Here is a 25715-nt window from a genome sequence, read left to right as displayed (position 1 = left end):
AAGACAGTGTCTTATTGGTGAAAGGGTAGACACATAGTCCAATGGAGAAAATTAAATAGAAATAGGCCACTGATATTTGGTGAGGTTCCAAAGATAAGTCAATGGGAAAAGACGTGTCTTTTCAACAAATGATGCTAAAATAACTAGACATTGACATGGAATAAAAGATTAATCTTGACACTTATCTCACATTCCATGTAAAAATTGACTCAAAATGGATCTTAGTGCTTCAAATAAATTCTCAGAAGAGTTGGAGAAAAAATTTAACCTTGGGATAAACAAGATTTCTTAGTATTCTACAGTATAAATCATAAAAGAAAAAAGTCCGATATATTGTATTTCATACCTATTAACAACTTTGCTATTTAAAAGAAACTTAAGAAAATTAAAAAAGAAAAATTTTCAGTGGGAGAAAATATTCATAAAACACCCATACCTACCAATGGACTTGTATCTAGAATATATAAAGTGCTCTCAAAACTGAAAATTAGTAAGACAAAAACCCAAATAAAATTTTAACAAAATATTTTGATAGATACATTAGAAGAGAAGTATACAGATGGCAAATAAATTAAAAGATGTTCAATACCATTAGTCATCAGAGAAATGCAAATTAAAGCCCCAATGAAATACCATCCTATATACATGAAAACAGCTACAAATAAAAAGACTGATAACAGAAGTTTTGCAAGGATGCAGAGCAGGGGTCAACAAACTTTTTGTTCAAAGAACCAGTAAACATTTTAAACTTTGAGGGCCATATGGTTTTTGTCACAATTACTTAATTCTGTTTTTGTAGCATGAAAGCAGCTCATTCATAAGCAAATGAGCACGGCTGTGTTCCAGTACAACTTTATTTACAAATGCAGCTAAATTTGGCACAAGAGCTATAGTCTGCAGACCCCTGATGCAGAGCAAAGGGAACTCTCATAAATTGCTCAGGTGAATGCCATATGGTACAACCACTTTGAAAAACTGTAATTTCTTCAAAAAAATTAAACATACACCTACCAGATTACCCTGATATTCCAATTCTCTGTATTTTTCCAGGAGAAATGAAAATACATGTCCACACAAAGATTTGCACACAAATTCACATAGAGAATTGATTCACAAAAGTCAAAAGATAGAAACAACTGAATACCCATCATCAAATGAATAAACAAATGTATATGCAGTCAACACAATACCATTCAGCAATAAAAAGAAATGAACTACTGATACACACAAATGAATCTCTAAGCCATCACATACAAACAAATGAATCTCTAAACCATTCCGCTAAGTGAAAGAAATACACACCAATATGTATACTTATATGATTTCATTTGCAAAAATAAGAGGTCATAAGGAATCTTGTCAGGGCGAAAAAATATTCTGTATATGTCTTTCTTGTGATGGTGGCTTCATGGGGGTATATCACTGTCAAAACTCATAGAATTAAGGCCTTTAAAATAATTTATATCCCCTAAATTATCCCCTCAATGAAATTGGTAAGGGAAAAAGAAACATAGAGTGGTTTCACCTAAAGAAGTTGTACACATTTCAAGGAGTTTAACAGAGACAAAGTATCTATGTAGTATTTTGCCTTTTATGTGTGTGTGCGTGTGTATGTATCAACAAACATTTAGCCAGCCATAAACTGTGATTCTCCAAAAACAGTTGTCTCTTATCACCCAATCTTTTTGCTCAATTATTTCTATCCAGTGACAGACTTTTCTTTGTGAAACGAGAGAATGCCACCTCTTTATTTTGTTCATACAAATATGAACTGCAGTTGAAGATGATGCTGATAAAATAATGGAAACTGTCAGCAGATAATCCTAAAATGAATAAGGAAGAAAATTCAGAAAAAGCAGTACCTTGGGAGCAAGATATTATGATATAAAGAAAAGAACTGCAGAATGAGAGTTTGGGGTGGAGGCTGGGAAGGGATAGACTGGGATTTCAAAATTGTAGAATAGATAAACAAGATTACACTGTATAGCACAGGGAAATATACACAAAATGTTATGATAACTCACGGAGAAAAAATGTGACAATGAGTGTGTATATGTCCATGAATGAAAAATTGTGCTGAACACTGGAATTTGACACATTGTAAAATGATTATAAATCAATAAAAAATGTTAAAAAAAAAAAGAATGAGAGTTTGGAGCTGGGTTCTTGGTCTCTGTACTTGTAGTTAATTCATCTTGGTCTTAGTTTCCTTATGTAAACAATGAAATGATCTCTTAAATCCTTTCTGGCTCAGAAATTCTGTGGACCTAAAATCACTTAGCACAGATTATTAAAGAGAGAAGGGAAAAAAATCACATTTTAGGGAAAGAAGGAACTATTTGCCAGAAAAATAAATAAACGACTCAGTCTGAATCTGAAATAGAATTTGTGCAAACATGGAGACAATGAAGTTTTCAAAGATGTAGGTAACATTCCTCTCCTACTCATGGCCATTCCAATCCCACCCTCCGCTGGGTGCAGAGGAAGGAAGGCATGTACTAGAATCTCTCAGGAGAAAAGCCATGCCTCTAAGATTCCTCCTGACCCTGTTGGCACTAATATCTGAGCCAAGGCGATGAGGTAAGAGCTTGCTAGTTGCCCAGGTCACCAAAGTTTCTTGTCACTACAGGTGAATGGAAGCTCAGTTCCAGCATGATTTTCTTAGCTCACCTTTTCTTTCATTCTTTAAAAAATGTCTAGGGGATTCTCTGGTAATGAAAAGATATTCTAATTTCTTAAAAAATCTTAGAAGTCGTTATTGAACATTGAAATATTAATATGCTATAAGCTGAGAGAATCTATTTAAAAATCAAAATTAAGTATCAGCTAAATTAATAGGTGAACATTTTGAGTCAAAAGGACTCTTCATTTAAAAAAAGCCTTTATCTCTTACATATTGACATCCCTTAGAGAATTTTTAATGTTTTAAATGGTTTTGTTTTAACTTAATTCACCAGCAGCATGTCTCTATAAAAAGATTCTGATTCTTTCCTTCAGCCACTCACTAAATGAGTATTGTCTGTTCCTTAAATGGGTGGGTGGAGGGAGGCATAGAGAAGAAAAAATATTTTTCACCTTAAAAAGCTCGCAATCTAGGGTAGAAAAATGACATCTGTAAACAACGATGAAAAAAGGAGAACTCTTTGGAAAGATAAGATAAATAAAAAGTAGTTTGTAAAGTATTCAAAGAAAGGGAAAACTACATTGTACATTCCAAAATTCAAGTTTAAAATAAATCATAAAATATTTCAAAATATATAAAAATTATAAACACATAAAATTAAGTATTGTTAGTCCCAATGTATATGTGAGAGAATTAGGCGAAAGCAGAGTAATTTTCTCAAGGTCACACAGTAATTCAGCTTGAAAACTCAAAACTGTGTGAGTCTGGAGTATAATTTCATTCTAGTGTATGAGGCCACCTCCCTCCAAAACAGACCAAAGTTATTCAACAGTCATAAGAGAATGAACTTCGAATAGAATAAATTGTGTAGGCTACTCTTGATCTTCTTAGCATTCTGATTTGTGTCTTTTCCTTCTCATCCACACATTTTCAATTTTCCTTTTTCATTCACATAAAATTTTATCTCATTTTCCTCTCTTTCAAAATCATACATCTTTTTCTCGGCTACAGTTTATTTTAATTGCCTTCTACATTTTTTATGAGTGCTTAAAATCTTTGCCATGAGCTTCCTAGTACGGTACTTGTATATATCCAATCTAGAATTTACTTAGAATGAAATATATACATAGCCATGTCTAGAAAACAGTCAACAACTGCAGAACTGTTCCCAGATTTAGGAGAGGGAGAAAAATGTCCTAGATCTTGGCATTCCCTAAGCAAACAAGCCATTAAATAATAGAATGAGCAAGGTGCAAAATATATTGATTGTCTACTCTTTAAAATAATTATTTGTATTAAATATTTTAATACATTTGAAATGAAATTAATTCTCCTCCAGGTTGCTTCTGTTAAAAAAAAAAAAAAGGAGAAGAAACTGAGGGATAGAGTAACCCTGTCACTGAAAGGGACATTGATAATAAACAGATCTCAAGGCTCCCAATTTGGGATGGCCAGATAGCATTTTCCAACACACTGATATTTATTTCCCACTGTTTGTATTTCATTCACTCAAAAGCGCAGAATCCTAAGTTCAATTCTGTGAATAGTTCTATTAGATGCACTATCTGGAAGTAAATTTCATCAGACTTGAGCTAAATTTACTACTCTAACTTCTATAAATATTCATGAGTTGATTGCTATGCATTGTCTCATTTCAATCCAATATGTACATTATTAATTGTATTCAATGATTTAAAGACTCATCCACATGGACTGCTGATATTTTTATAAATTAAGTTTTGAAAAACTGGCTTGATTTTCAAGGATACATTGAAAGACAGTGATACATTTGGAACAGATTTTAATTAGGACCCAGAAACTCACTTTGTGAACTGTGCCTTCTTTACTGGTGCCCTATGAGACAACTGTAATGGGAAAATTAGAAGGTTTTTGTTGAAAAAGAAAGCAAATGTTTACTGTTTGTGTACATGAAGCACTAATGAAAAATATCACCCAGGAAATTAGTATTGTGGAAGGCTAAAAATTAATCTAATCCAATAATGAGTCTATACACGTGCGTACACAGATGTTGATATGCACGTGCATACGTAAATGTACGGCTTAGAGAACTGGCAAAACGAAAGCCATATTTTGAAGTCTTTATTGCCCTACTAATACTAAAGATATGAGGTATATCTCCTATAAAAAATTAAAAATCTATATTAACTTTAACAATTTCAATGTACATCTCAAATCAGTGAATTTTTACCTTATGCGGTAAACATTTTGCATTTATAAGTGAAGCTTCCATATAGCAATTATAATATAAATAGTTTTCATAAAAATCTTATTTTTCTTGATACTAAATACGAAAAATCTAGAGAAAAAAACAGTTGTTCACATTAAACAGGAATAATCATCTAATTAAATCAAGGGACCCAATAAGATTGGAACATCTTTAGTTTTACTAAAATAAAAATTAAACTAAAATTGATAATTGAATTTTATTCTGCTTAAAGACCCATAAGGGGAAAAATACATATTTAATTTTTTTCCTTACCAATCCCACCCACTACTCATAGATCTTTAAGTATATGTTTTCACTCCTCTGTTCATTCCTTCTAATAGCAATAAAATAACACAGTGAAACAGTAAGCCAAATGCTGGTAAATTTTCTTCCTACTTCATACAAAAAAAGAGTCTTGAGCAACAATTTCAGTTAAAGAGGGTTTTAAAAAAGTAATATGTAAGCATTCAGATTTCCTAACGATATTTTATTTTAAAGGTAATATTTCAGTCTCACATCTTAGGTCAAAATTAAGATAGCATAACACATTAAAAACTGACTCCTCCCTCTGTGTTTGGCACTTAAACCTCTGAATGAATTTGAGTTGATGGTAACCATATGTGGTCCAGGAAATGTAGAAGGGGTAGGCTAGCCAAAGGATCTTTCTGGATGGCAGTCTGCCCACACACCACTGCTTCTGCTCTATGGCTCTTGGGGAACATGGCAAATCCAATCTAATTCCTAAGTATAAAGATTTAAAAAGAAGAAAGAAAGAAAGAAAGGAAAGCAAAATAGTAGCAAACCAGATTTTGACATTTTGAAGTAGCAATGTGACTTCCCTAAAAACTGCTTAAAAAAAAAATTGGTGGCCTCTCACAGATCCAAATCATTCCACAGAAAAGAAGACTGTACAAGTGAAAACGAAAGTGTCCTTAATTTTTAAAAATTATCTTCTAGATTATATGACAAAGAAGTATACTAGTAAATTTATGTTTTCATCAAAACCTGTTAACATAGAAACATGTGCATATTTTTAAAGCTCTTACCTCTTTCCAGGGAGAATTCTTAATTTCTGAGGTACATTTATTCAGCCCAACTGTTTATTTTAAGTATGTGGACACATTAAGTACCCTATAAAAAAAAATTATTCTTAGAATTCAATTTAAATCAAACAATTAGCTATTAATTTAGAGGTGCTTAAAAGTCAATATAAATTTCTTCTAACAATCTTAATTCTTTGCATTGGAAAGTGCCATCTAGGAAGAAAAAAGGTATTACAGGAGGTAGACATTGCACTTGAGGAGGTAACCATTTCACTCTGGCTCCTACAAACAATTACGATTTGTAATCACTAATTGGATTTGAGGTACTTTGAAATAATTCATTATTTAGGCTCTGACTATGCTAAAGAATAACTGATTTATTTGAGAATTAGTTGAAACTCTAACACACTCTATTGATTTGTCTGTAATGCTATGATGTCATTACCATTTTTCACTACTGATGATGAAAGGCTCACACTGACAACACAGCTAAGCAGTAATTTCACGGCGCTGCTAGCAAGTAACTGGATTTCACTTTAACAAAAGCTTTTTTTTTTCCTGAATAGAGAAAATATATTATATATGTAAAGTAAATAAAATTTTTAAATAAATAAATCTTTAAAAATATGAAATGTAAAATATACTTTGAATAGTTTTATTTTACTAAAATAGATGCTTTGTAACATTAACCAAATACTATTTCATATTTTAATAAACAACAAAAATAATTTAGAAAACAAAATAAAGACAATTCAAATCTGGGTCAACACTTAATTTCTCACTTTGTCAAAAACAAAAAGAATGCAATGGAGATTCATTAGCTAAGCATTAATCTTATGAAGTAATATTACTCTTGTCAATAAAACTACAGTAATACAGATTCTGAAGTAGTATTACTCTCACAGTTACTTCCAATCCTATTTCTTTTAATGAGATAGAAATAAAGACTATTTCTACAATACTATATTTTTGAGAAATATAGAACATATTATCCTACATGCTTTTGTTGGATCTCTTACTACAGGACAGTATTAGACAAAACTTAGAGTTGACTTAAGCATTTATGCTAGATGCATAGGTAGAAATTTACTACCCCAAATATACAGTCAAACACTGAAATTCAAATGTCAATACCATGTTAAATATTCCTCAGACACATACATCACAAGACGGTGAAATTATTTCATGGCGGTGATAGGGTAAAAACAAGATCTTTGCAGGAGAGGAGTCAAGTAACTGAGAGACTGGAGTTTTTGGAGACTCATCTTTGTGCATGTTGAAATTATCATATTATATGACAAGAATAGAGTTGGAGAGAGTGACAGTAAGCTAAAGCTAAAATCTTAAAAGAAGAAGGAAAGTGACCAGAGGTTGGTGGAAGACATCCACAAAGAGGAGTAGCAGTAGCGGGTGGTATTTACAAATGTCATGAGATCACAGCTGGAGAATTTAGGGAGGAGGAAGGACGCTGCTGGGGAAGTGACACTGAGGAGCAACAGAACATCACCCTGCCTCCAGTCCCAGTGATTTAAGTGGTGTGACAGGAAGATAGCCATCTCTTGAAAGCTGGCGTGAGAAGCAGGGTCCTCAGGGAAGAATCAGGCTTCATTTAGAGAGAAGAGAAGAGGAAAATCCGTATAAGTTCTTGAAAATGAAGAGGCCTGGTTGGTGAGTCCAGAGAGCATGGTAAAAGGACATTAGGAGACAGAGAGGATTCAAGGATGAGGATTAGAATCTTGAGAATCAGGAATGACTTAGAAGTTCTTGGTTCCTTTTGGTCAGTGGCATAAAAGGAGAAAACAGGCATAAGTCAAATCCTTCTTTTCCCAAGGCAGACCACGGTGATGAGGCTGCAGTGTTAGTGGAGGCAGAGGGATGGTTGTGAGGTCCTGTCAGGAGTGTTCAGGGCTTTAGAATGTCCATCTGAATCTTGATGATAGTGCTCTATCAACAAAGGATGTGTGAACCCCACTTGATTTCATGTAGATACTTTTAGACTCACACAGGGGCTGTCTTCCTTCCCTCACCATCAGCGATGGCATGTAGGCGAGTAATGTACACCACTTGTGTGCTTTCTTTTGACTTGTGCAGAAGAAATTCTAACGGCTAGTCTAGAGGTAGACTTACTTAGAGGGCATTGCCAATCTCTGGAACCCTGCTGATGGTGGTCTTATTCCTAGCATGTGGTTGAATCTTCTGTGTCTGAAGACTTAAAGGCCCACAGAGAGGGAGGTCAGAATATTTCAGCATTCTGATCTCTTTACTTTCGCTACTAGAAGCCTTAAGAGAGGGAATTTTTATTCCAAATATAAGGGCTTCTGTTTTTTGTATGTTTGAATTTTCTCTTATCCTGATGTTGTGAATGTTTTAACTATTTCATGAACAGCTTCATAAATTAAACTGGACTGATTGTTCATAACCCACATAGATATTTATTATTAGTTCAATGAGTATTTATTGAGTATTTTACTATGTGCCAGGTACTATTATAGGCAGTAGTGACTAATAATTAAAGTGCATGGCCTTAAGGCACTTATATTTTATACAAACAATAAACCAAATAACATACAAACATATAATACAATGTCAGGCAATGTTATGTGCTATGAAACAAGAGACTAGAAGGAGGTTGGGTATTAATTGCTTAGGATGGTCAGGGAGTCCTCTCTGAGTTGATGTCCTCTATGAGTTTGGTTGAAGTTTAAAGAAAGGAATCATGTGCATACATGAGTGTTCAAGACCAAAGGAGCAATAAATACAAAGGTTCTGAGGCAAGATTCTGCACTGACTGGTTCAAAAAGGCAATAAAGTCAGTGAGTGATGACTGAAGGAGGAGTGATGTTAGGGAAATGAAGAGGCAAAATGCAATATGGATATAACTGTGGATAAATTTGAATTGGTAAAAAAAGTTCTAAGTTGGTAAAATCTATGCCATGAGGACAATTTTCTTGTTAATAACAATACATTGGTCAAATAAAAATATTATAAAAGAAAACAAAGAGCCAAAGGAAAAAAAAACTTCAACTATGGATATATTAAAATTGATTACTTACACAGTGGAAGTTTTATTACTTCCTTTATCTATGTCAAATTGACCACAATGGGACCATCGTGTTGGTCAAGAAAAATTACTCTAACACATGAAATATTGTTTAAACTATGATTAAAACTATGTATAACTATGATTAAAATACACTTGTTTGACAGAAGGAAAATATGCCTCCTCTCTGATAAAGCAGAGAATGTGGCATAGATGAGTTTTTCCATCTATCTTTAGGAAGATTATATGGGCCAAGTAAGCACCTGCAGATACAAAATATCTGACCCAAACTGACAGTTCTTTTTTTCATTCATACCATGTAATTTTTCAGCAAAAAATCTGTCAGGAGAGGTTCCATTAGTGTCAGGTAGATTCCTAACCAGCATACTTTCAACTTGTTCTAAAATGAAAGTAACAAGTGAAACTCAAAAGGGGAAACTTCTAGTGCAAATAAATCGTAATTCTTTATCTTATCTATTTCTTTTCTTTGATCCTGGTGTTCTCCTGGAAACTCTAAAGAGTTGTGACATTGACAAATCTGATGTCTGCTGGATCCTACAGGGATGTACTGAGAACGAATGGAACATTCTACTTTCTGCTGTACTTGTTTTCATTAAGCAATGATTTACTAGGAGTTAGCTGAATTGAAACTTGCATTGGTCATTTTCTTAAAAAATAACATAGCAAATTTATTGGAAAGACTTTAAACTGTCTTTAATATTTCTAGAAAAGTTAATTTCAAATTTAATCTCTCTCTCTCTCTTTCAGTTTTTCTCCTATCCTTCCTCCATCTCTTCTTTTCTCTCTCGAGAGTGGGTGAAAAGATGAGGTAATTTGGGGACTAGATATGAAAACATTTAAAATTAATCAAGATTTAATTTCATTTATGATGTAGAATTCCAAGTTATTTTGATAGGAATTAGTAGATATACTATATTTCAAATAACTTAAAAAAAAACATGTGTTTGTTCTGAATACTTAAATTATTCTACAATGTGTAAATTTAAGTAACTTCAAAGATTACTATGTTTAATCATATAATTTCTATATCTTATATATTTATTAATACATCCAAAATACTTATTAAACATATCTAATGCGTCAGGTGATGTTTTAGGTACAAAATTAAATTAGGCATGCAGCGAAAATATAACCTCTGGTGAACAAACACTTGCTTTTTATACGCCACTGTATCTCCAGTGAATACAACAATGCCTAGTAGAGAGTAATATTCAATTATATATAAATGTATTTTAAGTGAATGTATATATTTGAAAGAATGTATATATTTGAGTCAATGAAAGATGTTCCTGTCTTCCTTCTTTTACTTTACTGAGGAAGTCAGATAACTAAATTAATGACTGCAGTACAATGTGATGATGTAATGATGATCATATGCACAGGAACACTTAGGAAGCACAGAGGTAAGAATTCAAATCAGACTATAGGGGTATTCAGGGCTCCAAGTCTATGAACAGAGGATTAAAAGTATGTAGTCAAGATTTACAGTATACACATCTGGGGGTGATATATCATTAGGAAATATAGCAAATTGCTCAGGGAAGACACAGACATACTTTTCAAGATCCCAGAAGAATATTTAAGTAGTGAAAAATTAAATGGCTTCTAGAATAAGAAAATGATACAAATCAAAGTTAGGAAATATTTAAATGCCTGTTAAATATAACCTCTCAAACTTATTGTTAAATTGAAAACTTTTTTATATTTAAGATTCTCTTAATCTGCAAGTATCCCTGAATATGCATAATAATTATTGGAAAAATTATAGAAAATGATAATTAAATGAAAGGGCACACTTACAAAGTCTTTTCAAATTTTTAAAAAAAAATGATTAATGTGAAACAATGGTAGAACTAAAATATTTGAAATGCTATGAAGTGAAGCCACTAAAACAAAGAAATGACACCTAGAGCTTCAAAACAGGCCCATATCATACAGTCGTCCACTGATTCTGACATAGGCTGAAAATAAATATAATTTGATCAAACCACTTGCCTGGTTCTACCTTTTACGCCATTTTTAAACCCCAAAGTATCATTGACTATCTCACGTTTAGAATAGAGAACTGAAGCTAAAAACTTTATCATTTTTATTTTTCAATGAGACCCAAATTAACAGAAAATTAGCACAATTGTCCTTAGTTTAATAGCCTTCAGAATAATTGTTGCCTTAAATAAACAAATTTCTTAGTGTTTTTTCAGGAAATTTTAAATCAGTCTGGACAAATTTCTTAGGACAGTTTTAGGTCATTAAAAGGTCAGGAAGATTCGAAAAGAAGAGGTAAAAGTGTCACTATATGCCAACGACATGTTACTATATATAGAAAACCCTAAAAGGTCCACACAAAAACTACTAGAGCTGATCGAAAAATTCAGCAAGGTAGCAGGTTACAAGATTAATGTTCAAAAATCAGTCACATTTCTTTACACTAACAATGAATCAACAGAAAAAGAAAGTAAAGAAACAATCCACTTTAAAATAGCACCCAAAGTAATAAAATACCTAGGAATAAATCTAACCAAGGAGGTGAGAGAATTATACACAGAAAACTATAAACCATTGATGAAGGAAATTAAAGAAGACTTTAAAAAATGGAAAGATAAACCATGCTCTTGGATTGGAAGAATCAATAGTGTTAAAATAGTCACACTGCCCAAGGCAATCCACAGATTTAATGCGATCCCTATCAAATTACCCAGGACATATTTCACAGAACTATAACAAATCATAATAAAATTTATATGGAACCATCAAAGATCTAGAATTGCCAAAGCATTACTGAAGAGAAAGAAAGAAGCTGGAGGAATAACTCTCCCAGACTTCAGACAATACTATAGAGCTACAGTCATCAAGACAGCATAGTATTGGTACAAAAACAGACATATAGACCAATGGAACAGAATAGAGAGCCCAGAAGTGAACCCACAAACTTTTGGTCAACTAATCTTCAACAAAGGAGGCAAGAATATACAATGGAATAAAGACAGTCTCTTCAGCAAATGGTGTTGGGAAACCTGGACAGCAGCATGTAAAGCAATGAAGCTAGAACTCTCCCTTACACCATATACAAAAACAAACTCAAAATGGATCAAAGACTTAAACATAAGACAAGATACAATAAACCTCCTAGAAGAAAATACAGGCAAAACATTATCTGACATACATCTCAAAAATGTTCTCCTAGAACAGTCTACTCAAGCAATAGAAATAAAAGCAAGAATAAATAAATGGGACCCAATGAAACTTCCAAGCTTCTGCACAGCAAAGGAAACCATAAGTAAAACAAAAAGACAACATACGGAATGGGAGAAAATTTTTGCAAATGAAACCGACAAAGGCTTGATCTCCAGAATATATAAGCAGCTCATACGACTTAATAAGAAACAACCAAACAACCCAATCCAAAAATGGGCAGAAGACCTAAACAAGCAATTCTCCAAGGAAGACATACGAATGATCAACAGGCACATGAAAAAATGCTCAATATCACTAATTATCAGAGAAATGCAAATCAAAACAACAATGAGGTATCACCTCACACCAGTCAGAATGGCCATCATTCAAAAATCCACAAATGACAAATGCTGGAGAGGCTGTGGAGAACAGGGAACCCTCCTACACTGCTGGTGGGAATGCAGTTTGGTGCAGCCACTGTGGAAAACAGTATGGAGATTCCTCAAAAGACTAGGAATAGACTTACCATATGACCCAGGAATCCCGCTCTTGGGCATATATCCAGAAGGAACCCTACTTCAGGATGCCACCTGCACCCCAGTGTTCATAGCATCACTATTTACAATAACCAAGACATGGAGACAGCCTAAATGTCCATCAGTGGATGACTGGATAAAGAAGAGGTGGTATATTTATACAATGGAATACTACTCAGCCATAAAAACCGACAACATAATGCCATTTGCAGCAACATGGATGCTCCTGGAGAATGTCATTCTAAGCGAAGTAAGCCAGAAAGAGAAAGAAAAATACCATATGAGATCACTCATATGTGGAATCTAAAAAAAAAGACAAAAACAAATAAACAAAGCATAAATACAAAACAGAAATAGACTCATAGACATAGAATACAAACTTGTGGTTGCCAAGGGGGTGGAGGGTGGGAAGGGATAGACGGAATTTCAAAATTGTAGAATAGATAAACAAGATTATACTGTATAGCACAGGGAAATATACACAAGATCTTATGGTAGCTCACAGAGAAAAAAATGTGACAATGAATATATATATATATTCATGTATAACTGAAAAATTGTGCTCTACACTGGAATTTGACATAACATTGTAAAATGATTATAAATCAATAAAAAATGTTTAAAAAAAATAAAATAAAAGGTCAGGAAGAAAGCCTCAATGGTAACAATTCCTAAAGGCTTTTGTAAAATTGTATTAAAAACAATTTTTTCTTAATAAAGTAAACAAATTTTATGAACCATTATAAAATTAATCACCTACAGCTTAAATACTTGCATTTACTCCTGTTAATAATTCTCTTGTAAACTTTCATTCATATGTATCTCCCAATACATACACACTATTTACATTACTATACACTATTATATATAACACATATGAACAACATAAATGCATAATATACAAGTATGTTTGTGTTTACTCACATACACACACATGCCCAGGCACATACATACACTCTCCTTGGAGAATTCTTAGTTGATTTATATATGGTTTGTTATGTTTTAATTAAACTTTAAAATTGAATCTCCCAAGTGCTTAGTACTACTAAAATTTCTCGACTCCCTATTTCCACCTGAATATATATGATCACCTATTTTAAATTGATATAATCCCTTATTCTGAATATATATGATTCCTTAAAAGACTTTGAATCTTTCTGTTATTTCCTAATCATAGTTATAAACATTATCGGTAAAAACATTTTTTGAAGCTTCCTAATGTTTGCAACATCTCCTATTGTAAAGTCAAGGCAGATTTATTATTTTTTTCTTTGAAACATGATGAATAAAATATCAGATCTCTTTAAGCACAGTGGCCACTTGATGCTAATTACATCATGCACTGTTATTTATCACTGTTTTTTGAGACTATGATCTCTGATACACTTAAATGCTTATTTTCTTTGAAGTTCTATTGCTGTACATATCAAAAGAATCAAATTTTGAGAGTAAAACAGTAGAAACTAGGAGAAGAATGAAACTGTAAGTCTATAAATCATTTTACTTAAGTTATTTATTTTGCAATTCTGTAAAAACAATAATACTGTTTCATAGTCATTTGGGAATAAATCAAATTAATTACTTACTGTCCTCTTCCGTGGACTCAAATATTTTAACAATAGGCCTTCATTCTTTAAATTAGGCTGTTAAGAATTTTTCTTTCCTCATAAGTTCACTGATACTATATTCAGTTTTACACTTAAATTAATAGGTAAAATTGAGCTTGTTGAGTGAGTTTGTGATAGAAAGGTCTAAAAGTGTACTCTGTGTCCCCAAATGTGCACTTATGATGAGTGAAGAGAGATAATCATTTTTGTAAATATAACACCCAACTTTTCACTCTTTTCAAGCTCATTCTAGACCTGGTCCTTATCCTAAAACTTTTTGTCTATAAAAACTCTTCAGAATTCATTCAGTGAATACATCTAGTTTTATAGTTAGATAAAGAGATAAAATTTTAATTAAGACAAAGATTGTTATAAATCTATGATCTAATTCCTCAGAAACATTAGTGAGATACAAGTTATAGACAAACATTAGTATCCTGTATACTGGATACTACAAAGCACTCCATTTACTTTTCTCAATGAGTATCTAATGTTATAAGCAGCATCAGCATTATTAGCTTCATTGGGGGAAAAAAAAGCAAGTATACAACAATGTCAAGCAACTAACTTATTAGTAGACTCAGTCACATAACTTAAGATAAATCTGTAAGACTGCATTATTGTCAAAATTTTACATCCCCTCTCCACTGTGTCCCTCCAAATGAGAAAGATTATACTTCCTAGTCCTTTGATGTAACTTGATTTGGCAAATAAAACGTGAGTGATAGCAGCATGGATCACATCTGAGCAGAAGCTTTAGCACCACAGCACGGTTCTGCCATCACTCTTTTTCCTGGGATACAAGCTAATTCTTAAGTCTAGGTACAAAATAATGGAGCAGAACGGAAACCAGCACACACACACACACACACAAAATATATGTATATATAATATGAGTGGTATAAAAAATCTTTGTTCTTATTGCAGGGTCATTTATTATGGCAGCATAGCTTAGCTTGGGCTAACTGACGTGGGATTTGGGGCTTACAAGTAAAGTTTTACTCTGAATTATATGCTATCAGCTTTGAGTGAGAACATTTTTTTGGAGGTTGGAAAGATGGTGACACATGTAAAACATTTGGTAAAGTTGTAAACTGCAATAAGTTAGGAAGCTTATAATGTTCTAAATTAGCTGTGGCTTCAAATTACTGCCATTATTCAGTTGTTACTGTACAATTTGTAAGCAGAATCAAAAGAAACAGAGAGAATCTAGAAATTTCAGGCCTTGCAGGACTGAAAAATGAAATTGTTTGTTTTTCCAATTAGTAAAAGAAAAATTGTGAAAAGTTTTGAGTCACAGAAGATGATTTCAACTTAGCCTCTTTGCAAAGCTGATCAAAAGCATAACTTTCCCTCCCTTTGTTAAAATCTCTGCTGATTAAAAAAAAAATCTCTGATTAAGGTAGCAGCCAGTATATAATTTCCTTTGGACAGACTGGCTCAGAGAAAATAGAACAAAAAAGGATCCAAGTCTTCTAGAAGCCCCATAAGCTCAAGGTACCAGAGTCTAGAGGGAATGTGGGTGTAATGATTGGTGCATGGCTGGCAATACAATAAACACTATAAATAAAAAGACTACTATGTTTTGAGAAAGTTACACTGCCAAATGAACCACCAACCTGGAATAAAAGAGACTGTGAGTGTTCAAAATTTAAAATAAACTTTAGGCCTCCCACATTTCTACAGACAATAAAATCGGACTGACAGAGCAGTTTAGCCTATGGGGGGGAACATCCCACAGTGCCCTCTTCAGATCAGGCCAAGGAGGGAGAGTAATGGGAAAGATCTGTCAGAGGGCAGAGCTAAGAGCCGTGGAGACAACAGGCTAGACAACTCCAGGCAAGCATCAAACCTGGGGCCCATCAGGGAACAACAAGAAAGGGCGTGCCCATTATAATTTCAGGTTTGCTATAATCTACGTGCCGACTGTATTGTGCCTCATTTCTTCCCCTTACTGTTGAAAAGTATCCTGCTGTTCCACCATAGTATATTAGAAATGTGGGGGGGGGGCGGTGATACAGGGCAAAAGGGAAGAGTAGTGTACATAAATGATCGTTTTTAGTTCCTAGCTCTCCAGATTAAGATCGTCATCTGAGCTATCATGAGGTTCTAGACTTTGAGTCTGACCCTGTATTAGATGGGTCTTCCATGTCTGTAAGAAACATACATGCACATACGTGACCAGACTTGGGTGGATTGTATTATTGTTAAGGTTGGGCTGCTGCTCTCTGCTGGGCCAGTCTCTGCAGCACCATCGACTTTACATGTAGTGGTCACATGACTTGCTTTGTATAGTGACATGTGACTACAAGTAACACATGCCACATCTGAACAGGAGCTTTAAAAGTCAGCTTATGGTTCTCCCCTTATGCCCTTTGCCTTCTGCTATGAGATGTGTATGTCTCAGAGAGGGCCTGCTTCTTCATTTTAGAACAATGAAGCAGAGCCTAAACTGTCCCATGATGGACATATAACATGTGTAATATATAAACTTTATGATGAAAAAGCCACCGAGATGTTGAGATCATTTGTTACCATAGTACAACTCAGCGTAGCCTCACTTACTGAACACAATAGAAAGTGCCCAGAAGCAAAAGGTGTAGAGAAAACAGCATGTCAGAGACAATAGTCACTTTTGCTCATTCAAGCAATGCCTGCTTCAGAAAAGATTCATTTTATGCCGTTTGCCTTAGTACAGCAGGAATTCCAGGGCATTGGCAGATAAGACTTGATCAGAGAGCCATTATTCTGAGCAAAAGCTGGTTTTCCCTGGGTATAGAAAGGAGAAAACAACGGTGCAACACTAATGGAGAAAGTAGCTACCAGAATAATACTGCAAAAGATTCTAAAGCATCATATCAAGTTGAAATTTTAAGATATACCACTTTAACCAATAAATTAATCAGTTCACAGATCAGGCAAAAATGCAAATATAGCCTGTTAGGCTGGAGAGGATGTGAACTATTCTCCAGGTGTTTTTAGCTTCTGAAGAACTTGGTATATTAATGACATCACCCTGAAGACACAGCCCCAGGGGAGAAAGATCCCCGAGAAATGAAAGTCTAGACACTTTCTGTTCTCCTTGGACGACTGGCACAATAATAGCAGATACAATTTTGAACTCTGTTTTTAAAATACCAGCTATAGTTATTAAACCATAAATTTATAGAATAGAAACAAATAATGAGAAATCACCTAAACTGCCTCTGTTAAAATCAGTCTTGTAGTAGTTTATCTCCTTCTTAAATAATTATGTAAGCAATCTTTGGTGACTAGAGTTTTCTCACATTGCATTCTTAACATGAAGCAGTTAATATATAAAAACAACGAGATGACACTGATAAAAGCAACCAACTACATATTCTTGTCATAAATAAGTGAAGTTAGCAATGTTCCAGGTTTATGGCTAAAAATTCCTTCAAAAAATTTATATAAAAACTTACTTTAACTACATTCAAATAGCTTACACTGATTTCTGTATCTTAAAATACTAGGATATTTTGAGGCTAATAATTTTAATCACAAATTTACCCAATAATCAATTCACATTTAATTATTCAATTTGAATCTATTCATTGGTTAAAATTATAGGGATTACTCCCTCTTAGTTATTTTTGTGTTACTCATTATTTTTTCTTTTTCTTTTTGTAATATTAGACTCTTTTCCTATAACTTTATAATTTTGCTTTTGTTACTTATTTTAAAATTGCTCTCTGTTTTCAAACAAAACATTTTAAACCATCTTCTTATATGTTTTTAATTTCCATTTGAAAGAAATTAACTGAGATAAAATTGCTTGAATTAGAAAGACTATTGCCTTAAGTTATATGTACCATTCTTAATTTTCGGTATCACTGTAACTAAATTAAAACCCAAATTACCACTGATATGAAGAACTTTTAGGAGCTAAATCAGTTAATAGTTTCAAATAATAGTAACTTAATTTCTTAAATTTAGAAAAATAAAAGGCTTATTTTTCAACATAAAGAAAGTAGGTACACAAACTAAAAATCCACAAACGTATTATCATACAAGAAACTCCTTGTTTTTGCATCATACACAGTACATGACTATTGTATCATCTCAGCCCTTAACAAGATAAAAGAGGTTCTAAGTCTGTATATAAAAAGTACACTCGGAAACACTGAGAGACAGAGAGAGAATGAGTTACCATTTCGGAGCGCCTGTGAGTCTTCTCTTCCTATTGTTTGCTGATGATTCTTGATAAAGCAGCTTTTTTTATTTTCTAGAATCACATTCTTTTACTTTCTTTTGATAAAATCCAGTGGCAGAAAATTTTCCCCCAACTGCCAGTGGCCAAACAAAATGAGGGGCAAGGAGAGGCGGTGCAGTGCCCACAATCAAGCTGATTAAACTCTGCAGGATCTGCAGTTTGTCAAAAACCTTTTTGCTGCCTCACATTTTCTAAAAATGGAAAAGGTGAAGCTTTCACAAGTAACGGGATCCAAATAAACCAATACGCCCAGCACAAAGCTCATGATACCAGCGCAAAAAAAATTTTTTTTCACACATTAGTAAGTTCTATTAGCAGGTATCCATCATTCTAATAGGACACTTCTCCATATTAATGTGAGATTCCGCTTTTGGACCCTAAAAACTCTTTCCATCCCTCAGGCTACATTTGTCCCAAAGAAGCTGTAGTCACATGTAGCCTTGAGGGACTTTTATACAAAACTTGTGGATGTAATGTACAGATTCTTTCCTCGGAAGGGAAAAAGACAAAACAAAACTGGGTCACTGGTGGTGATTGTTAAAACAGTAAACCTAAGAATGCACTATTAACTCTTTCTCTTCATTTAATTTCCTGAGTTTTACCTTGATTTTCTAGAAGTAAGAGCATACAGAAAAGTAAACACGGGCCACATGATAGCTACCCATGATGTTACGTACTCACTGACGGCATACTCTATCACAGTTCATTTATTTTGCCTCTCACACTATCTAGGTGTTAAAGGCTGATGCTTCTTCTTCTTTTTTGCATAGGGCTTTTTTTCTTTTTTTTGCTCTTTTACTTTTAACTCATATTGTAACAAAATTTCATTTTACTTAAATATCATTTCTTCACCTTAAATATGTTAAAATATATAATTGTATTATTTTACAGGTATTATTTTCATTTTTCCTGGCATATGCTCTTCCTATTCTAAAATTTGCAGTACATTTCACATTCACTATACTTGACTACTCCTTGTCTCAACATATTTCATCAGTTATTATGGTCGCTGAGTTGCCAATAAATTATTTAACTGAAATATCTGTACTCTGGTGGACAGCATTTCTTGGGACAAACTCCATGAAAATGCATCTACTCCAGGAAGTCCTGAAACGGTAAAACTGTATTAAAAATGCCTAGTTTCTAAATAAGCTTTGAAAAAATGTCATTGGAAAAGGTATATTTGATTCTTAAAAATCAGTTGATCTAGAGATATTCGCCACATCTTTATACAGTGAAAGACTCAAAGCATAAATGATGAAATAAGCAAAACAAAGAGCTGTAAGATCATATCTGAGCCTCCTTTCCCAATCCATTAGAATAAATAAGTGACAACTAATTATTGAGCATTCAGTATGAAATTGCTATGTTTTTAAACATTGGTAGCATTAAAAAATAGAAATATGGACTTCTATTATTTAGTCGCATTCTTTCTTTAGCTATTAAACGTTACTACTAAATTGATAACTACCAACTAATTCTTAATGAAAATGACGTTATCATAATTTTGAAACATAGTATAAATAAGGAAATTATTGAAAGCTCTGTCTTCAGCATTTATGCTGTGAATAAATGACTTCCTTCTTTTCGTAGCCAGTAAGATATGTAAAATATAAGAAATGCATCAGTTGTTATAAGACAATTTCTATGTACACTGCATTGCTCAATAACATCTTCTGTAGAGCCACATTTACCAGACCTATGTGTGAGTTACGGGATAGGACACAATATCACCAAACTTGCTTGAAATCTACCCACTTAGAAATTATTATACCCTTAGGTATGGTCTTGGGAATGCATTACTTAATACATTTATGGAAATGATTATCGTAGATGTTACACACTCACCAGATAATGCAAACAAACAAGGCTGAATAAAATATTAACCCTAATTTCAAGGGATTTCAAGTCTCCTTATCTACCACATCGATGCTGATTAGTATAGTAATTTATCATGCATCAGCCACCAAACCCCAGATGTCGGGATAACAGCAGCTACTATTACTGGGCATTTAGTATAATCCAAGTCCTGTTTAAAGCACTTTACACCACTTAGTTATATTAATTCTGTCAATATTTCAGTCAGGTATTTTTAATTCACTTTATAGGTTAAAAAAAAAACACAGAAAACTGAGAAAGAAGTAATTCAGTGAACATGTGTACTCAGTGACAGAATTGATACTAGAATATTCGACCTGATCACAATGATGCAGTTCTTAGGCTCTGTGCCTCTTAGCATCAATATGTTGACCAGGGACATTTAGGGAGAGAAGGGTAGCTGGAAGGGGAGGATGAACACAGAGTGCTCAGCTTGATGTTAGTCCCTGAGAAGTAGTGTTTGGCAATTTTTATAAAAAATACAAATGTAATACGTTTTTCTGAGGCACAATATGCTGGAAGAGGTCAGCAAGTAAAGAAAGCAGACTGTGTCAAAGACGTACTTCACTGACGTAATCATTTCCTTAACATCATGGAAAGAGGTTAAGAATCCCAAAGCCGTTTAACCAGGAGTTTTAGACCACCAAGAATCTGGCGTAAAATTCAGATGGTCAATAAAGCTGGGTTAGAAAAAAAATTTTTTACCAACTTTTAACTGTAATTTAGCATTTCTTTCATGTAAAAATGTAGATAACACAGCACAGTGCTATCAGCAATATCTGTAGCCTTATTACCAAAAGGAATCAAATATTTTCATGTCACATTATATTTCTTTCAGAAATCTTAGAATGGTATTTATACTCATCATCTCTTTCAAATTATGGTGTTATTAGATCTTCCACTAGATCTTCTTATTTAATGCTTTAATTTAAAAGGGCAGGTATCACTGAATCACAGATTTGTTCATTTCAATACTTATAATTTTTCAATATAATTATTTTTCCTTGTAATACTGTATCTTTTATTTTTTGCATTTAAGAACATCATTCCATGAAACAGTTCATGGATTCCAACAGACTGTCAAAGATATGAAAATAGAAAATCTCCTTAGTAGATGTACCCAAATAAAGAGCCCAGTTGGCGGCAAGGACCTCAACTGAACCACTTCTCTGTAACCATGTCTGACATCATTCCCACCTCTGTTCTCTTCCTGGGCCAGCACTATTATCGTGGTTATGGAATCACCGATGCCCCAACCCTCTATCAAGACTGCTTGGTAATAGATATTATAACTTTAGTCCTAATAGGGGACATACATTTAAATTTTCTTGCTTCCATCAGAAAATGATTCACAGTGTCTGTGTATTAAGATGTGTTACTGTTTTTGTCTGCTATATATAGGGCTTGAGCTTAGTCTGTCTGTATACAGTAAAAATGATATGCTCCTTCTGGTGCACTAAAAAATTTGCTAAGTTTTAGCAGGAATTTCTCCGAAGCGGAATTGCTAAAAGTATTTTAAACAAATCAAAGAAATTATTTCTAATTGCTTGCAAAATTTCATATGGGTAGCATCACTACTTATATTATTAAATGCATATACTTGGATATCTAGAATTATTTATAAAAAGTTAAAAGGAAATACAGTTCCCTTTGCAGACATAATCAGTTTAGGGATCTTTATTCAGTTATTTTCCTCATAAAAGTGAAGTCTATTAGAAATTAGAAGTAAATTAGGTATGATCTTTTGTATATGAATTATTACAGTATTTAAAAAAATTTTTTCCATGTCTTAGGATGTTTTGACATCTGTTAGGAGCCTTACACACGTAGGGAAAGACTGACCCTCCCAGGGCTAGCTAATTCCTGGAGGTGGTGGACAGCTTGCCTGTAAAGACACCTTTCTTATGCAGACCTGCAGATCCAAGGCCATACTCCACTTACCTTCTTATTTAACCCTCACACATCAAGCCAAATATTCCCCCTGAACTAACTGAACCCAAGGCCAGCCAGGTACCAGACAACTAGAAACTATCTCTATTGCCCAACATTAAACTTTCCTTTCAGTGGCACTGAATTTTCCTCATTGTCACTCAATCACTTTTATAAATTAATACCTGAGCAGAGAGCAGTTATCGTTCACAGTAAAAAGATAAAACTATGCATAATTATTTAATTGTAAGTGTTGGTATATGGGATGAAGTGCTGTAATAACAAAGTAGGAGATTTGAAATCAGGTGGACGTTTCCAATTTCCTTGCTGTGTTACCCCAGTGCAGGTTACCTCTATCTCTTTGTCTCCATTTTTGCCTTCTGCAAAATGAGTATGGATATGATTGCCATTCAGGATTCTTGTGAAGATAAAATGATAAGACATAAAAAAGTATCTGCACCACAGGCATGCTAAATACATAGTGGCCATTTACACTGGTGAACTACCTACCATTAGTCAAATAAGTACTTAGCTGGATTTTATTCTTTATTGTTGACTTTAGGAATTTAGAAATCTTATTTGCAATAACAATTGTGTCCTAAATTCCAGTTTACCTTGATAAAACCAGTGGTTTGGATGTAATCTATGGAGGAGAACAGTTTATAAAGCCAGTTCTAATTCTAATTGATAATACTGATTTCATCTCATAATCTTTATTTTTATATTATGTTTACTTAATCCTATTATTACATATTTAACTCAACAAATACTTACTTACTCATTAATAAAAGTGCTCTTTTGTATGTTTTTCCTACGTTTTTCCCTAAGTTACATTTACAAGATTTCTGAAACCAGATGGGCTATAATTACCTCTAAAATTAAAATGTCAAGATACTACTTTATAAAAGTGCTCCAGAACCTAAGTAAAGCACCATCTTTCTCCACAATACAAACCAGCAATAATGATAAGACAACCACTTTTGAGACACACGATCTAGCACTAGACTGTTCGAATCATTGCTCTATAACTAACTAGTTGTATGACCTTAGTTTAATCACGTCCTATCTACCTCATAGTGTTATTGTGATGATAAATGAGTTCATACTTGTAAAACAAATGCCCATGAAAAATAAACCCGCAATAAAAGACTGTTATTAATCACTATCATTTGTATTTTAATTATGTTCAAAGGAAATATACATACTTTAAGAAAGATACCCAAAAAACTGCTTGAGGATTTTTAAAAATGGGAAATCATGTCAGTCACATTTAAACTCACCAGAGGCTTCCTGACAGAGATGACACTTGATAAAAGGGGTTCCATCCTAACCCTCAGGGCGAGTGGCAGAGCAGTTATGAGCATGAACCGGAGGTTCGCACTGCCTAGAGCAGAAACAAGCCCACCATGCTACTTGCTGCGCATCCCTAGGCAAACGATGACAACTCTAGCCTCAGTTTTCTAATCTGTAGTATGAAGGAAATAATAGTATGCTCCTTGTCAGGTTGTAATAAAGATTAAATGAATCTCTAAACAAATGTCTTCAAATACTGAATATAACTTAATGCATAAGAAATACCTAGTAAGTATTAACAGCAAGGCTAAGACTAGATGATTTCTGAAGATTAGCTGCTAACAGATTGACAGTAAATGAATTGTGCATTTTTCTTGATCCTGTAGTATTTACGTCAGTCAAAGGCATGAATTCTCAAGAAATCTTGATTCCCTCTTCTGAAGATAGAATACACTGTGGTGTGGTTGGTAAAGTTTGCTAACACTCATTTCAGCAAGGCTCTTAATCTACATGTTCTTTTGGCACTAATCACTACATAATCAAACATGCCAAGTATGACAGACAGACCACCTTCAGCTAAAGCAGAACATAAGTGCTATCTGCGTCTTAAAAAGAAAACATTTCTCTGATGAGAAGAAATCACGTCATTTCCTGAGTAGAAGTTCACAAGGGGGTACTTGCAGCATGTAATGGGTAAAAAAGAGTATATTTGGGAGAAAATATGGAAAGAACCATGCAGAAATAATATAAATGAAAAATACTTCCATGTTACCATGCTAAACATAATCCTTTCTTACAATGAACTACAGTTCTTTAAAAAATGAAGAGCTTATTTTCTGACTATATTCTGTCATAAATCATATAGACAGATGTGTGCCTTAGTCATGCATCACGGTTGATTACCATCATTCAAAGTTTATGCAACACAGGCTAAGAATTTTATTCTCTAATTCAACATTTAATTTCTTTGGTATTACAACAGACAAAAAAGTAATGTCCTATGAATTTTTCTTTGTTATAGCACATCTGCACAATAAAAATATTTATGTCAAATATTTTTATTTTACATGGGACTTTAAAATCATGCATAAATCTGTTTATTCTCTTCCAGAGAGTAGTACATTTTAGCTCTTTAAAAATGTGGTTTAAAATAAATTGTTTAAAATTTTTAGATTATGTATTAACTTTCCTAACTACTTTGAAAATGGGTGCATCAACACAATGTCAAAATGTGTAAATAAGAAAAATTTTCTGAAGAACTAGTATTCACCAGTGTGGCGGCTGAACCCACTTACATTCCTGGCACCATGAGTCAAGGATTTCTTTAATTACAGGGTGTATGAAGACTTTTCAAATATGGTTGAGCCACAGCAGCCTGACTTATATGGGTGGGATGAAGCCATAGGGGTGGTTTCTTACAAAAGTAAACTCTATAGGACGATAGTAATCTACTGGGGTTTCCAATCAAACTTCGTTCATTAGTGCTAGTCAGAGCTAGAACACAGAGAAGATTAACATGAGATTACTCAATATTTCTATTAGCTAGAGTTCAGATTTGACATTGGTCATGGATATAAAGTTAATGCTGAATTGACTTTGGAATTCAAACCCTTATAGCTATCTGCCAGCTCCAATGAATGAACAAAACAAGATTGTTTTAGAGCGAAAAGAAAAGAACATATGGTTGAAACAAAGCAAATGCTGTTTTTGGCTGATAAATAGCAAAATGATGATTATTAATCCATTGGCCATTTTACCAAATTAGAATTCTAGATAACAAAATATGTAATTTAAAAATCTTTAACAAAAAATTTCAAAATAATTTCTGAATCCATTTTTTCAAAGAGACAAATTTATTATAAAGTGTGTGGTCTTAAAATCCTCCTCTATTCTTACGAAAAGTGAAGTACAGTAGTTCCCGCCTGTTTTGAGAGGATATGGTCTGAGATCCCCAGTGGATGCCTGAGACAGTGGATAGTGGTAAAACCTATGCACAATATTTTTTTAGTACATATATATGATAAGGTTTAACTTATAAATTAGGCACAGTAAGAGATTAACAACTATAACTAATAAAAAAATACAATAATTATAACAATACATTGAAATA

At 33.5% G+C, this 25715-nt stretch overlaps 1 protein-coding gene across 4 annotated transcripts in view; it reads right to left on the bottom strand.

Moving 5' to 3' along the window:
- Positions 1 to 25715, bottom strand: part of SEMA3A (semaphorin 3A) — a 695593-nt gene that overhangs the window by 281269 nt on the left and 388609 nt on the right. For 2 of the 4 annotated variants that reach the window (XM_072965111.1, XM_072965113.1), the window contains one exon: positions 5897 to 5981. The exons of the other annotated variants lie outside the window; for them this stretch is intronic. The gene's annotated coding sequence lies outside the window, so the exon portion shown is untranslated. The remainder of the gene's footprint in view (positions 1 to 5896; positions 5982 to 25715) is intronic. 4 annotated transcript variants of the gene reach the window in all.

Source organism: Vicugna pacos, chromosome 7 (assembly GCF_048564905.1).
Source record: "Vicugna pacos chromosome 7, VicPac4, whole genome shotgun sequence".
In the NCBI taxonomy this organism is placed as follows: Eukaryota; Metazoa; Chordata; class Mammalia; order Artiodactyla; family Camelidae; genus Vicugna; species Vicugna pacos.
This window is presented reverse-complemented; position numbering and strand designations above follow the sequence as displayed.